This window comes from Eleutherodactylus coqui, chromosome 4 (genome assembly GCF_035609145.1).
Source record: "Eleutherodactylus coqui strain aEleCoq1 chromosome 4, aEleCoq1.hap1, whole genome shotgun sequence".
NCBI classification, from domain to species: Eukaryota; Metazoa; Chordata; class Amphibia; order Anura; family Eleutherodactylidae; genus Eleutherodactylus; species Eleutherodactylus coqui.
This window is the reverse complement of record NC_089840.1, coordinates 157,693,931-157,710,744: the sequence shown is the minus strand read 5'-3', so window position 1 is coordinate 157,710,744 and position 16,814 is coordinate 157,693,931. Positions and strand designations below refer to the sequence as shown.

The window sequence follows — 16,814 nt, the reverse complement described above, 5'->3', positions numbered from 1 at the left end:
CCATTCTCCATCAGGTGGACAAGAATGTCTGTAAGGGGGAAGACTGTTTTTTCATATCATTTTTGTTCAAGTGAATGACAGGGAGCTGCAGTAATAGACCCAGCCCGTGGATAGGTGTGGTGCAGTTTATGGGGAAAACTAAGACTTTTTAAGTTAACCCCTTAGTGACCAGGCCTGTTAGCACCTTAATGACCAGGCCAAATTTTGGAAATCTGACATGTCACTTTAACAACGTAAAGGTTTTGCGTATGCAATAGAGATGAGCGAACGTACTCTGTAAGGGCGATTTTGCAATCGAGCACCGCGATTTTCGAGTACTTCACTACTCGGGTAAAAAGTACTCGGGTGAGCGGGGAGTGGGGGGGAGAGGGAGAGGGCTCCCCCCTGTTCCCCGCTGCTACCCCCCACTCCCCTCTGCAACCCCCCGCCCCACAGCGCACCCGAGTAGTGAAGTACTCGAAAATCGCGGTGCTCGATTGCGAAATCGCCCTTACAGAGTACGTTCGCTCATCTCTAATATGCAAGTAATCCTGACATTGTTTTTTCACCATTTCATTTACATTGTAAAAATAGACTGATAGAATTTGATATATTTATTAAAAGTGGGAAAATTTTGGAAATGTTGTTTTTTCACATTTTCAACTGCAATTTGTCAACTATGTGCAAACATACTATACAAATTTTTGATTATATATATTTTCATCTGTCTGTTCTGGATACACATTGGAAAAACCTGTTTTTTGTTTGTTTTTTTAACCATTTAGGTGATGTACAAATTTAACATTAATTAACATTTTGAGGAACATTTTATCTTCCTACACAAAGCCAAGTCTCTTGGGTATCAGAATACCACAAATGACTCAATTTTAAAGACTACACCCCTTAATATATTCACTGAGGTGAAAAAATAAAATGTCATATTTTTGCAAATGTTTTTTTTTTATAGTGCACATGAAAATGAGGATTTGCACCCCAAGAAGAATACCCCCGTTTGTTTATTCAGAAACATACTTCTTGTTGCCCTAATCTGCCTACTGGATACATGGCTAGGCCTGTAATGGAAGGAACACCCAATGGATTTCAGGGCACAACTGAATAAATTCTATTGTATACATAGTGCAGAAAAAAATGGATTCCTTAAAAATACTTCCCACCCCCCTTTTTTGAGATTCCCTAAATCTTAGATAAATGTAATAATGTAAACTGCATGGTATGTCGGAAAACAGGGGTAATTATGGAGGCCTGGTTGGGATGGGCATATGGGGCAATAAAACCGGTTATCCCTCCTCCACCCATGCTTTTTGGGGTGGGGTATTTCTTGAGCTCAGTGACAGGGATGGGGTGTAAAAAGTGCCGATCTGTGAGGCTTCGAAGGTTTGCTGAGATGCATCGGTCTCACACAGAAGGCACTCAACAAGCTGCTCCTAGAACTGCAGAAAGGCGAGCGCTCCCAGGGACTTTTGCAAATTAAGTAGGCATTACAGGTAGTGACCTGAGTAATGCCGTGCTCACACGGCCGTATGTGGAATCCGCTTGCAGAGGCCTGCAGTGGATCCCAGGTGTGAGCTCGGCCGTGGCCACGTAATGAACTGCGCATAACTGTGTACTCAGAGACAGTCATGTGCAATACACCTTTTCTTTGATTATATTTCTCTTGCCTTTGCTTAGCGATGACGCGGGCACAGGCAGCCCGTACACATTGTAGTTGCATATGGGCTGCAGATATATCGGCTACCGTAGAGCACAATTGGCTGGCTCTATGTTGCAGACATCGGCAGTAGGATAGAACATGCTGCATTTTGTTTTCTGCGAGTGGATTACGTAATTAATTCCGATTCACTAATGTTAGCGGAATTGTATTATGCAATGTATTTGATTGATCTGCGGATAAAAAGCATGCGGAGTCCGCAATTCCTATCTGGCTGTGTGAGATCGACCTAAGTAGATCACTACCTTTTTATACCATTTGATAATGGTGATCATGTGACCGGGAACCGCACAACAAGGCCTCTGATCACTGCTCCAGGCTCTCCAGGTAGCAAGGAGAATTTAAATTTCCCAGGCCCTCTCGAGCTTCTGCTAATGTTTTCGGTATTTTGCCAAAGGTCGCATGCGCAGAAGCTGGAGAAGGTCCGTGGAGGATTCACATCGGAGTTCAAATGCAGAGTCCACCAGTAAGAAGTTTCATCTCCTCTCACCGATCACATCGATGAGGGGAGATTAAACTTAGTTTTTTAAAACTTTTATGTGATTTCCATTATCCATTGGATAACGCTGATCATTTGACCGGTGACCACTCATCGCGGCCCTCGGTCACTGCTCCATTCTCTGGGCTACTTTAAGTAGACAGGAGCAAGGAGATCTTAAATTTCATAGGCCCTCTCCAGCTTCTGCGCTTGCGTTCACCATTTTGCCGAAGCTTGGGAAACATCCCGTTAGGGGATATTGCTGGAGGCCTTAGGTAAGTAATTTTACCTTCCCTATACGGATCGGGTCTGTGACAAAAGGTTACATGATCGCTATTATCCATTGCATAACGGCAATCACGTGACCAGATACTGCGTATCGTTGCCCCCGTGAAATCTCCAGGCTCTCTGCTACGTTTCGTAGCCAGGAGCAGGTAAATTTTAACCCCTTAAGGACACGGCCTATTTTGGCATTGAGGACCAAGCGATTTTTGGTATTTTTCCATCTCCATTTTTCAAAAGCCATAACATTTTTTTTTTTCCGTCGACGTGGCCATATAAGGGCTTGTTTTTTGCGTGGCGAGCTGTAGTTTTTATCGGTGCCACTTTTGGGTACATAGACTATATCGTAAAACTTTTATGATTTTTTTTTTTATGATAACAGGGAGAGAAAACGCAACAATTCTGCCATAGATTTTTAATTTTTTTTTACAGCGTTAATCATGCAGCATAAATGACACACTAAATTTTTTCTGCGGGTCGGTACCGTTACGATACCAAAATGCTTATATTTAGGTTTTTACACTTTTTTGCAATAAAACCCTTTTTTTTTTTTTTTGGAAATCTTCCTTTTCTTTTTGGGTGAGCTTGAAGCGAGAATGACTGATGAAAACTATGATATAGTCGGAATTACGGAAACATGGCTTGATGATAAGTGCGATTGGGCGGCGAATTTGCAGGGGTACAATCTCTTCAGAAGAGACCGAAGGAACCAGAAAGGGGGAGGGGTATGTCTGTACGTCAAATCGAACTTGAAGCCGAGGCTACAGGAGGATATAGGGGTAGGAGACGAACAGGTGGAATCTCTGTGGGTAGAAATACAGGGAGGAAAAAATAACAAAATCCTGATAGGGGTCTTCTATCGACCACCAAAAGCAACAGAAGAAACTGAGAACTTACTACTAAGGCAGATAGAAGAGGTGTCAAAGCGAAACGAAGTAATTATCATGGGGGACTTTAATTATCCAGATATAACATGGGAGAAGGAAACCTACAAATCTCATAGGGGTGATAAATTCTTGAGAGTAATTAAAGATAATTACCTGAACCAACTTGTGCAGGAACCAACAAGAGGGAGGGCCATTCTGGACCTAGTGCTAACTAACAAACCGGACCGAATAAAGGGGGTGCAGGTTGAGGGGCACTTGGGGAATAGTGACCACAATATAATCAACTTCCAGCTATCAATCAATAGGAAGCCTTATCAGGGAGTGACAAAGAAACTAAACTTTAGTAAAGCAAAATTTCATGAGCTTAGAACTACTATCGGTAACATTAATTGGGACAACATCCTCAAAAATATCAGTACTGAGGACAAATGGGAAAAGTTCAAAAGGATCCTAATCACCTCATGTGAGCAGTTCATTCCCTTTAAAAATAAAAGAAACTCAACTAAAAGGAAACCAATGTGGCTCGACAAGACGGTAAGAGGGGTAATAAACGAAAAAAAGAAAGCGTTCAAACTACTAAAGCAACAAGGCAGTGAAGAAGCGCTAAGATCATACAGGGAAAAAAACAAAATATGCAAAGATACGATCAAAATTGCCAAGGAGGAGGCGGAAAGACTAATCGCCAAAGAAAGCAAAAACAACCCGAAGCTATTTTTCGACTACATTAACAGCAAAAGGATTTGCAGGGAGAGCGCTGGCCCTTTAAAAAACAATGCAGGAGAAATCATTGATGATGACTAAGGGAAAGCAAATCTACTAAACAGTTTCTTCTCAAGTGTATTCACAAAAGAAAAGGAAATGCCACACGAGATGCAGGGGAATAAAACGAACCCATCACAAAACATCTCATACCTAACGCAGGAGGAGGTGCAGAAGCGTCTAAAGAAAACTAAAATTGATAAATCGCCGGGCCCAGATGGATTACACCCAAGGATACTAAGGGAACTAAGTGACAAGATAGCTAGGCCGCTATACCTAATATTTCTAGACACTATCAAGACCGGTGTAGTACCATTGGATTGGCGCATTGCCAACGTGGTTCCAATTTACAAAAAAGGGAGCAAAAGTGAGCCTAGAAACTACAGGCCAGTAAGTCTCACTTCAGTAACGGGAAAAATCTTCGAGGGGATTCTGAGAGACGACATTGATGAGTACCTCAAGGAGAATAAGGGAATAACTCCTCACCAGCATGGATTCATGAGGGGTCGCTCATGTCAGACAAATCTGATCAGTTTCTACGATGAAGTAAGCTCTAAGCTGGACCAGGGAGAATCTATTGATCTTGTATATCTGGACTTCTCTAAAGCCTTTGACACCGTGCCACATAATAGGCTAATATACAAAATGAGGCAGCTCGGACTGGGCGAAAACGTGTGTACGTGGGTAAAAAATTGGCTCAATGATAGAAAGCAGAGGGTGGTAATAAATGGTGCGTACTCTGATTGGACCACAGTCGCTAGCGGGGTGCCACAGGGTTCAGTATTAGGCCCCACTCTGTTCAACATATTTATCAATGACCTGATAGAGGGGCTGCACAGCAAAATATCAATATTTGCAGATGACACAAAATTATACAATATAATTAATGCAACAGAGGACAATGTGCGGCTACAAACGGACCTGGATAAGATGGGGGCTTGGGCAGAAAAAGGGCAAATGAAGTTCAATGTTGAAAAATGTAAGACTATGCACATGGGCAGGAGAAACGGATGTCACCAATATTCACTTAATGGGGTACCACTAGGGAAAAGTGATATGGAAAAGGATCTGGGGGTATTAGTGGATAATAGACTAAACTGGAGTAACCAATGCCAGTCAGCTGCTGCAAAGGCAAATAAAGTCTTGGGGTGCATTAAAAGAGGTATAGGGGCGAAGGACGAGAACATCATCCTTCCATTATATAAGGCACTTGTCAGGCCTCACATGGAATACTGCGTACAATTCTGGTCACCGGTGCTCAGGAAAGATGTCACAGTGCTTGAGGGGATTCAAAGAAGGGCAACTAAACTAATACATGGAATGACGGGACTGGAATACCCAGAGCGGCTATCCAAATTGGGACTATTTACTCTTGAAAAAAGGTTAAGAGGCGACCAGATAACCATGTATAAGTACATGAGGGGACAACATATGGATCTCTCCCGCGATCTGTTTACACCAAGGACCACGACGGTAACAAGAGGACACCCGCTACGATTGGAGGAAAGTAGGTTTCATCACCAACATAGAAGGGGATTCTTTACTGTAAGAGCGGTTAGACTGTGGAACTCTCTACCGGAGGAAGTGGTGATGGCAAAATCCATAGAGGAGTTTAAAAGGGGACTTGATGTCTTTCTGGAGAAGGATATTACAGGATATAAATATTAGGTTAAGTGTCAATCCGGGTTTACAGGCAGGTAGGAACTATTAGGGGTTGATCCAGGGAACAGTCTGATTGCCATTAGGGAGCCGGGAAGGAATTTTTTCCCCAAAAGGGCTAATTGGCTTCTGGCCTTGCGGTTTTTTGCCTTCCTCTGGATCAACACAGGAGGATAGACAGGCTGGACTAGATGGACATTGTCTTCATTCAGCCTTACATACTATGTTCTCTATAGCTGCATTCAAAGTCCTGTAACTTTTTTTTATTTTTCTATGTACGGAGCTCTATAAGGGCTTATTTTTTGCGGGACGAGCTGTAGTTTTTGTTGGTACCATTTTGGGGAATGTAAGGCTTTTTTATCACTTTTATTGCATTTTTTGCGAGGCAAAATGCTAAAAATTAGCATTTTGCCTGTTTTTTTAGCTTTTTTTTTTTTTTTTTTTACGCTTTTTGCCGTACAAAATAAAAGCATGTTCAACTTTTTGTACAAGTCGTTACGAACGCATCAATACCCAATATGTGGGGTTTTAATTTTTTTTACCTTTTTTTTTATGCTAATATTTTTTTTACATTTTTCTTTTCTTTTTTTTTACACTATTTGAGTCCCTGAGGGACTTGCAGCACTGTGCCTCTGATCGCTGTCGTAAGGCATGGCAGAGCTACTGCTCTGCCATGCCTTATCGCTTGTACAGCGATCATAGGCATAGGCAATACAGGACGCCAGTATCTGGCGTCCTGTTGCCATGGTGACAGGCCGGGCTCTCGCGATGACATCGCGAGAGCCACCCGGAGACAGAGGGAGCACGCTCCCTCTGTGAACTCTTTCCCTGCCGCGATCTACTTAGATCGCGGCAGGGAAGGGGTTAACAGCGGGGGGCACATCTCCGATGCGGGACAGTCATGATCTCGCGCTATCCCGATGACTGACGTACCGGTACGTCATTTTGCGCGAAGTACCAGTCTGCCATGACGTACCGGTAGAGCGGGAAGGGGTTAAATTATCCCGACAATTTGCGGCTTTTGTAGAGGGGAGTAGTTTCAGCTCCGCTCGTGGATCTGATCCGTGAGGGGAGCTGAAATGTTAACTTTATTTAACTTTTTTAGACTTGTATGTGATCGCCATTATCTATTGGATATCGGTGACTAGGGGTCGCTCCCCACTGCCACCAATGACAGTTCCAGGCTGTCTGCTACCTCCGGCAGCTGATAGCAGGTAGCTGTCGCCCGCGCAGACTTCAGGGCTCTATTGCCCAGTGAGGCCGTCAATTGCCGGCTGTGTGAAATAGAGTCCACATAGTCAGACCGTCAAAAGGTGCATCGGCGGTCACTAAGGGGTTAATAGTGATGCACTTAAAATAAGAAATAACCATAGCCTTCTAAACTGTATGGTGACTCATGCTAGGAGTCTGACCAGCAGGAAGTCTGACCGCTAATGTCCTCGGGTGGTTTTTCACTGCGTGTTACGCGATCAATAGAGGCGATGAAAGTCAGTGGACTTTCAGTCTTCCATGCACACCAGCGTGTGGACACTAGCTATCCATATGCAAGAGTAATCAATCGCAGCGTATACTATTTTCCCCAGCGTCATCCTGACGGCAGACATGGAGGTTGCACCTTGACCTCGTAGGGACAGGAAGCAAGAGACTTCAAAAGGTTCCTCCCGCCTCCCATTCACCAGTGCTTCCTGTCCCTACAGGGACATGCAAGAGGAGCTCCCTCCGGGGAGCTGCAGGATGACAGCTGGGGGACGGTCCACAGGGCTGCTTCCCCCCCCCCCCCCCCCCCCCCCTCTCACCTTTCTTCCAAGCACGCTGACTGGAGGGATTGACGGTCCACAGCGCTGCTTCCCTTCCCATCTCCCTGCGGGGTGTCAGCGCAGTCTGGGAGTACGGTGGACCACAGGTCTGACCGCCCGGGGTTCACCACCGCAGCGGTCGGAGCGGCGGACCAGAGGTCCTTGAGTCCCCTCCTTCCTCCTTCCAGAGCTCTATGCAGCGTTTCTCTGCCGGGGAAAGCGGCGGGCCACAGGCTCAGATGCCTCTCTCCTCCAGGCATGTCGAGGGGGCGAGGCCAATGATGTGGCGTGCCGCGGTGACGCCAGACGCCATCAGCTGACCCGGAACAGCGGGAGATTTAAAAATGGAGACCCCCGGCAAGCTTCCACTGACAGCACACCCTCAGAGAAGGATTTATCTGTCTACCTGGTTCTGTTTACGCTATCTGGCATTATGACTACAAAGGAATCAGAGATGGAAGCCCTGCAAACTGTAAGTGTTACTTGTTGCAGGGATGTTATGCTCAGGGATTTAGCATTGTGTGGGGTTTTTTCCCTTATGTGCATGCATGTATATTTTGCAGGACAGGGAATCCACCCGGTCTAAACAGGATGACGTGTCTTACAAAACTAGACGAGGCGCATAAAAAGCTGCTATGCCCCGATTGTACCTCCAAGATCCTGGCGTATGAACAGGCCGCATTCAGGGAAGATATTAGATCCCTGGTTAGAGAGAAGGTCCGGGCATCCATTTCCAGTCTTCCCCCAGCTCAGCGGGAAAGAAGGGACGCTAAAAGGGCTAGCCACATACCGCTAACGAGCTCAGAGTCTGAACAATCCCTGGGCGACCTGTCAGATGGCGAACTCTTTGACCGTCCCCCTGACGCCAAGGATGAGAATAAAAAGTACTAGTTCTCATCTGGGGACCTGGATGACCTGATCAAAGCAGTCAGGGATACGATGAAGGTCAAGGATGTGGTCGAGCCAAGGTCCGTAAAGGACGACATGTTCGGCGGGCTCAGGCCAAGGAACCGCATCGTCTTTCCGGTTAATGATACCCTGAAGAAAGTAGTCATGGAGGAATGGGCTTGCGCGGACAAACACCTCTATTTGTCCCACGAGTATAAAGAGAGACTCCTCTTTGCGGAGGAAGACGTGAGCATCTACGAGGAGGTCCCCAAGGTGGACGCACAGGTGGCCAGAATGGCCAAAAAGACAGCCTTTCCATTCGAGGACTCCTCTCACCTTAAAGACCCGATGGACAACAGGGTTGATGCCTTGATGAAACGGGCCTGGCAAACAACGGCCTATACGCTGGAGTCCAACATTGCAGCGACTTCTGTGGCGAGGTCGATGTTCCTCTGGTTAGGGGAACTCGACGACCAGATTAAACAGAAGGCCCCTAGAGATGCGTTACTGGAATGCATGCCTCTACTAAGATCAGCAACAGGCTTCCTGGCAGACGCATCTGCCCAATCTATGAGGCTGGCATCCAGAAGCGCCGCATTGTCTAATATGGCCAGGCGGGCAGTCTGGCTGAAAACGTGGAAAGCAGATACGACCTCGAAAGGAAGGCTGTGTAACATCCCCTTTCATGGCCAGCACATCTTTGGCGCGGACTTGGAGGAGATCCTAAAAAGAGCTACCGACAAACCCACAGTTTCCCGGATCAAGCAAGAACAGGATTTCACCACAAAGGTCAGCCATCCTTCAAGCCATACCGGGGCAAAGGAAAGACGGGGCGCTGGTCCTACCCCAAAGGAGGCAGGGGTAAGACAAAAACAACCCCTTCCCCCGTAGAAGAGTACCAGGTGGGGGGCAGACTATTGAACTTTTCCCGGGAATGTCAGGAGATTACAGATAACCCGTGGGTCCTGCAGCTCATAGCCCAAGGGTACAGAATAGAATTCTTCACCCGGCCCCCCAATAATTTCAGTCACCCCCACGCAATCCCCCGCCCTGCAGGATATCTTTAAAAACGAAATTTCTAAACTGCTACAAATGGGGGCGGTAATCCGGGTCCCTGTAGCAGAGCAGGGCTTGGGTTTCTACTCACCCCTATTCCTGATCAAAAAACCAAACGGCAGTTTTCAAATGATCCTTAATCTAAAGGGCCTGAACAGATTTATTACCTACAAAAGGTTTAAGATGGAAACCGTCAGGTCTGCTGTAACTTTGATCGAAAGAGGGGACTTTATGAGTACCGTCGATCTAAAGGACGCATACTACCACGTCCCAGTCCTGCCGGAACACCAAGTACCTGTGGTTTGCCATCAGGATAGGCAGCCGTGTACGCCATTTTCAATTTCAGTGCCTACCCTTCAGAATTTCAACGGCACCCAGGATATTCTCTAAAATAGTGGCAGAGATGGTGGCGCATCTCCATGTGGCAGGCATAGACATCATCCCATACCTGGACGATTTCCTGGTAATTGCATCCTCGCCGAAGATCCTCAGAGGATACCAGCTGAGTCCTCTCCCTATTTCAAAGTCTGGGGTGGATAGTTAACTTCCCTAAATCTAGTCTTCTCCCGGAGACGCGAAAGACCTTCCTGGGGGTACAGATAGACTGTGTCGCAGACCTTGTCTTTGCCTCCACCCAGGCAGGGAAATCTTAGGCTGGCAGCACAGAAATGCGGCCAGAAGAAACAAACAACAATTAGGGACGCAATGAGGCTCCTGGGCCTCATGACCTCCTGTATCGGCATTATTCCTTGGGCCCAGGCACACTCAAGAACGCTACAGAGAGCCATCCTGGGCAACTGGGACGGGGCAACAACCTCTCTGGACGGCAGAATGCCCGTGACATTATCGGTCACAAGGTCCCCCTGCTGGTGGCGGTCAACTGACAATCTAGAAGCAGAGTCCTCATGGGTGGCAGAGCCCTTCATCTCCGTAGTCACCGACGCAAGCCAGTCTGGCTGGGGAGCGCAAGTGGGGCAGCGTTTGCTCCAGGGCAAATGGGGTCCGACGTTGCATCCCCAGATCTCAAATTTCAGAGAGCTTAGGGCCATCTGGGAGGCGCTTTACAGAGCTCAGGATATCCTAAAGAAGAGACATGTTAAGATCTTCTCTGATAATGTGACCGCCTTTTCACTTATTTCACCTGCTGAAATTAACAGCCCGAATCTTCCGATGGGCCGAGTCCACGGTACAATCCCTGACGGCGGTCCATCTCAAAGGATCCCAGAACCTGACAGCCGACTTTCTAAGTCGAGGAGGCCTAGACCCCGGGGAATGGTCCTTGAATCAAGAGGAATTTCGTCTCATTACAGAAACCTGGGGCAGTCCACAGGTGGACCTGTTTGCGAGCAGCAAAAATTCAAAATGCCCCGCCTACTTTTCCCTAGATCCGAGGGGCTAGACGCTTTTTCCCAGAGTTGGGATTTCAGTCTGGCGTACACCCCCCCCCCCCCCCATACCCCTGATCCCGAGAGTTCTTCAGAAGGTCCAGCAGAGCAACATCCTGATCGCCCCACACTGGGAAAAAAGGGCATGGTTTCCGGTGCTGCTAAAGCTCGCCATCTCTGAGCCAATCCGCCTTCCATCCAGGAAGGACCTTCTGATGCAGGGCCCAGTTCTTTGCCTCAACCTAGAGAGACTGAACCTCGCGGTGTGGATATTGAGGAACAGACGCTACTAAGACAAGGTCTGTCCTCCAGAGTTATCGCGACTCTACGCCAGTCCCGAAAACCTGTGACCTCAGCTATTTAGAATAATCTGGAAAAACTTCTCCTCCTGGAGGGGGCTGGAAGTCTCCAATCTTGACACTTTGGTGGCGGAGATTTTGGACTTCCTCCAGGAGGGTCTAGATAAAAACCTGAGACCATGAACCCTGAAAGTACAGGTATCAGCGCTCTCTGCTATTTTAGACCAACCTTTGGCGGATCATAAACTGATCCGCAGGTTCATGAAAGCGGCAGAATGAGGCCAGTTAGCCGTAGTACCCCCATGGGACCTGAACCTAGTTCTCCAAAGCCTCTGCAAAGACCCCTTTGAACCTATCGATCAGATTCCAATTAGGTTCCTCATGTTTAAAACTGTGTTCCTGGTAGCTATCACAACAGCGAGGCGCGTAAGCGAGCTCCAGGCCCTATCTTGTAAAACACCTTACCTATTAGTCCAGGACGATAAGGTCATACTAAAAACAGACCCCTTTTTTCTTCCAAAGGTAGCCTCAAAATTCCACAGACAGCAAAAAATTATTCTCCCATCCTTCTGTCAAAATCCCCAAAACGATAGGGAGAGACTACCATAGCCTGGATGTAAGGAGGGCCATTCTATGCTACCTAGAGCAGACATCATCCTTTAGGAAGGCTGACTGTCTTTTTGTTCAATTCCAGGGGCCGGGCAGAGGAAGAGCGGCTTCTAGGAGATCCATTAGCCGCTGGATAAAATCCACCATCCAGCAGGCCTACTCGTCCTGCAACAGAACTATCCCGGAAGGACTCAAGGCCCATTCAACCAGGGCAGTATCCTGCTCCTGGGCAGAGAGGGCTATGGCGACGCCGGACCAAATCTGTAAGGCAGCCACATGGTCCAACCTGCACACATTCGCAAAACATTACAGGCTGAATGCGGACCTCTCCGATCTCTCTTTCGGGAGAAAGGTCCTGCAAGCAGTGGTCCCTCCCTAAAGAGTTAATCTGGTATACTCCATGTCTGCCGTCAGGATGACGCCGGGAAAAGGGAATGAATTTCTTACCGAAAATTCCTTTTTTCCGAGTCATCCTGACGGCACGTATTTCCCTCCCAAAAATTCACACGTTTATATTAACGTTTATGCAGGCACGAATCTGTAGCCCAGAGGCTCCTATGTTGGACATTTCCTTTTATGCGGAAAATTTGTGCATATTATCTTGTGTTATGTCCGGGTAAGCTACCCTCTTCTTGTTTATGTTCAAATGGAACTAACCATGTTGTTTTTTTCGGAGCAAATAAATATCTTCCTTGGTTAACCACGACATGTCCATGTAAGTAATTTAGAAGACACTGGTGAATGGGAGGCGGGAGGAGCCTTTTGAAGTCTCTTGCTTCCTGTCCCTATGAGGTCAAGGTGCAACCTCCATGTCTGCCGTCAGGATGACTCGGAAAAAAGGAATTTTCGGTAAGAACTGATATGTACTGAATGGAAGCCGTCCATCCTGCGATACTTCCGCTTTGAACGCAGAGAAAGTATCAAGAGAATATGCGCCGCCCCAGGCGCATCATGTGGCGGATCTGGAAAGGTAAGTATGGGGTCTTTGTGGGGCGTTGTGCCAGATTCCACTGCGATATTCTGCTGGTGGAGTCCGAAACGGTCCTGGGCAAGAGGCCTAAAGCTGATAGAGCGATGCATAGTGAGAAGGAGGTCATGGTCAACAGTGTCACACTGCGGAGAGGTCAAGGAGGATTAATAAGGAGTTGTCGCTTCTCGACTTAGCCGTCATCAGGTTATTTGATACTTTTGTGAGGGCAGTTTTGTGCGAGTCTATGGTGTGGAAACCGGACTGAAGGGGAGTTGAGGAGAGAGTTGTCAGAAAGAAAGCGTGTGAGGCAGCACTAGACCAGCCGTTCTAGTAATTTTTTTTGTTAAATCAATTTTTATTAGATTTTTTGAACATGCAAGGTATGGGAATGCATCAACACAGATGGGATGAAGATAATACAGCAGTCTTTTTACCCCAGTAACCCTGGCTCTGAAATGACAGCATTAAATACAGACAATAATGAGAGGTCAGGGAACTAGAGAACAATGCGCTCCCACTGCCCGAGTGGTCCATATGGGCCCCCGGGAACCGGAGGACCACATGAACCTGTTTTACAACACTTAGCGGAAAACGGGGGCGGGGAAGGGGAGAGGAGGGGGGGGGGGGTTTGTGGTAACTGCACCTACTATTGGGAGAAAACGTCTAGGAGCCTCAACTCACGCCAGGGATGCCACGTTATAATGAATTTGTCATGTGTGTTCTGCCAGCTCGCCAGTTCTTCAAGATTGTAGATCCAATCTACCTTCTCTTTCCAGTGTGAAAGTAGGGGGGATGCTTCAGCCTTCCAAGACAGCGGGATCAAGGCTTTGGCCGCATCTATCAGATGGGCCACCAGTCTGTCTCTCCGCGGATGAAACGCCTGGGAGGGTCTCCACAAGAAGACCATCTCCGGTGTTAGCACCTCGTTCACTCCCCTCCAGAAGGTCTCAAGTCCCTTGCAGGACCACCATAAGTGCAGGTAGGACCCCACTTCGGCGTCACACCTCCAACATCTGCTATGTGGCGCCAACTTGTATGCAGCCAACCACTGTGGTGTTTTGTACCAGCGTATGAGTAATTTATAATGGGATTCTTGGGCAAGGATACATGGAGATAGGCCGCAGGAGGTGGACAAAATTATTTTGATGTCAGATGGCGACAACGAAATGCCCAGTTCCCTTTCCCATGAAGTAAGAAATGCTGGTTTGGTTATAGCGTGCGGGACTATAAAGTGGCAACGGAGCTGCGAGATTCTTCTTGCCCTGGGGTTGGGATCGATTAAGGCTCGTTCAAATGGGGTTTTGGGCCTGGTAGATGTATAGCTCTCAAGAAAGTCCTCCATAACCTTTGTTACCATGGCTTTCACCAAAAAGGAGGGGGACCAATCCGACTGGAGTGTTTGTAGAATATCTACGTCCGGCAGGTGAGCCAGCGCCTGAAGGTCCCCTACCGTAAGGTGGTTAAATTTTTTCCAGACCGAGGTGGTGGCGGGATCCTCTGGTAACTTCAGGTAATTGTGTATTAAATTTAGTGGGGCCACCGGGGAGGGCTCTGATGTCAGCGTCTCCTTCAATTTATTCCACACTTCACACGGGCCTTTCAGAAGAGGAGAGAACCCCTTTGCAAGGTATCTTTTCCTCTCTGGAAACCATAGGTCCCTCTGAGAACCACTGTAGGTGTGGGCCAATGCCAGGCTAGGGAGAATCTTGTCTCCTGCCGGGCACATCAGGTCCATCCAGTAATTCAACTGGGCTGCACGATATTTGGGAGACCTATACCCCCCTCCGACTTCCTTTTGATCATTAGGCTATATGCTAACCTGGGTCTTCTTTGCCTCCATACGTAGGCAGCAAAGACCGTGCGAATCGTTTTGAAAAAGCTGAGAGGTAAATAGATCGGTAACATTCTAATCTTGTAAAGGATAATCGGAACGATATAGGATTTAAGGATATTACGTCTACCAAACCAAGATATGCAGGGAAGATCATAGTCTTTTACAAGCTTTCTAACTTGGTCTAGCAGTGGGACGAAATTGGTTGCATAGATATCCTCTATTTTTTTGTGGGATTTTGACTCCCAAATAGTCCATGACTGTGTCCGACCACATGAACGGTGAGGAGCTAGCTAGGTTTTTGCCGACTGCGTGTGGGACCGAGACATTCAGGACCGTAGACTTGTCGAAGTTAATTTTAAAATTTGATAATTCACCATAGGCATTCAGCGTTTCGACCAGTCTGCGGAGACCCTCCTCGGGATTAGTGATAATAAAGACGATGTCGTCCGCAAAAGCCGCGGAGGACAAACGGGAGTTTCCAACAGTTAGACCTTCTATATTGGGATCCTGTCTGATCTGTACTAAGAGGGGCTCCAGAGCCAAGATGAATAGAGAGGGCGACAGTGGGCACCCTTGACGCGTTCCATTGTTAATTTCGAAAGGGGGGGACAGTGTCGTTAACCTTAATTCTGGCATGAGGAGCGGCGTACAGAGAAAAGATAGCTGCCACAAAACCGACCGGGATGTTGTAATTTAGTAGAGTAGTTTTCATATACTGCCAATTGACCCGGTCAAAGGCTTTCTCAGCGTCGGTTATAACAAATACCAGGGGAATATTCTGTGCCTGCGCATATCGGGATGCATGTGGGAGTCTCCTACAATTGTCCTTGCCCTCCCTTCTTTTTACAAAGCCCGCTTGTTCCTCGTTGATAAGGTCAGGGATAAACTTGTCGAGTCTCTTGGCCAACAGCTTGGCCCAAAGCTTGACATCTAAGTTAATAAGAGAAATAGGTCTATAGTTGCTACAAAGAGCAGGGTCTCTTTTCTCTTTGGGAATTAAAGTAATGTGGGCTTCTTGAGCCTGTCTAGGAAGAGGGGCCCCACCAAGCAAGGAGTTGAACAAATCCGTCAGTTTGGGCACCAGGGTATCCTGGAAGGCCTTATAATACGGCAAAGAGAGCCCATCCGGGCCAGGGCTTTTGTTAGGAGGAGAGGAGGCTAATAACTCCTTAACCTCGGATTGTGTGACCGGAGTTAACAAGGAACCAGCATCCACCTCGCTCAATCTCGGTATAGGAATCTGACGGAGGAAAGATTCAATCCTATTTTTTGCTAACAGGGCTTCTTCCGGGGAGGTTTGTTTACTCAGATTATAGAGGCCTGAATAATAGTGTTGGAACTCTTTAGCTATTTCGTTAGTGTCCATAGATATTTTCCCAGTGTGTGTTTTAATGGCGTTAATTGTATTTTTGGCCTTTGCTTTTTTGATTAGTGAGGACGTGAATTTACTTCCTTTATTGCCCTGTATATAGATTATATGTTTCCAGAACAAGTGTTTTTTATTGAATTTGGCGTTAAGACAGAGTTGGAGATCTTTCCTTAATTCCGTCAGTTTTCCCAGCACAGTTTTCACTTGGGAGAGTTTAACTTTTTGTTCAAGGGTGGCAATTTGGGTTAATTTTTCGTCTATTTCTTTTTAGGATATCTTCTTGGCCCTGGAGCCCATAGCAATCAACAGGCCCCTAACATATGCCTTGTGGGTTTCCCACACAGTCGGCACACTCACCTCTCCCTCAGAATTTAACTGGAAGAATTCCTCCAATTGAGCGGATATAGTGGAGACATTTTCCAGCGAGTCTAGCAATGAGGCATTCAATCTCCAACGCCACTCTCTAGGCGGCTGTCTGAAGGGAAGGAACGTTGCGTGTAACGGCGCGTGGTCGGAGACAGTCACCACATCTATGTGCGCCCCTTGAAGAGCTTTTAACAGCCCCGGGGAGACGAAAATGTAATCTAGTCTTTGATGTGTTAGATGGACCTGTGAAAGGAACGTATAGTCCCTGTCTACAGGGAATAGGAGGCGCCATACATCAACCAGGCCCAGCTCCTGCAAGCTTTTGTTCAATTTTCTTAGTTTCGATTGGGGTATATGGGAGCGTCCGGTGGAGGAGTCTAACAGGGGATTAAGAGTTAGATTCAGATCGCCCCCCAGGAAAATGTGGCCTACCGCGAAATTTTTTAAATATGTCCAATTGAGCTACCAA

General features: G+C 47.1%; 1 protein-coding gene across 1 annotated transcript in view; it reads left to right on the top strand.

The window, feature by feature from the left end:
* TMEM167B (transmembrane protein 167B) overlaps positions 1-16,814 on the top strand; it is a 78,355-nt gene that overhangs the window by 21,951 nt on the left and 39,590 nt on the right. The window lies entirely within an intron of this gene.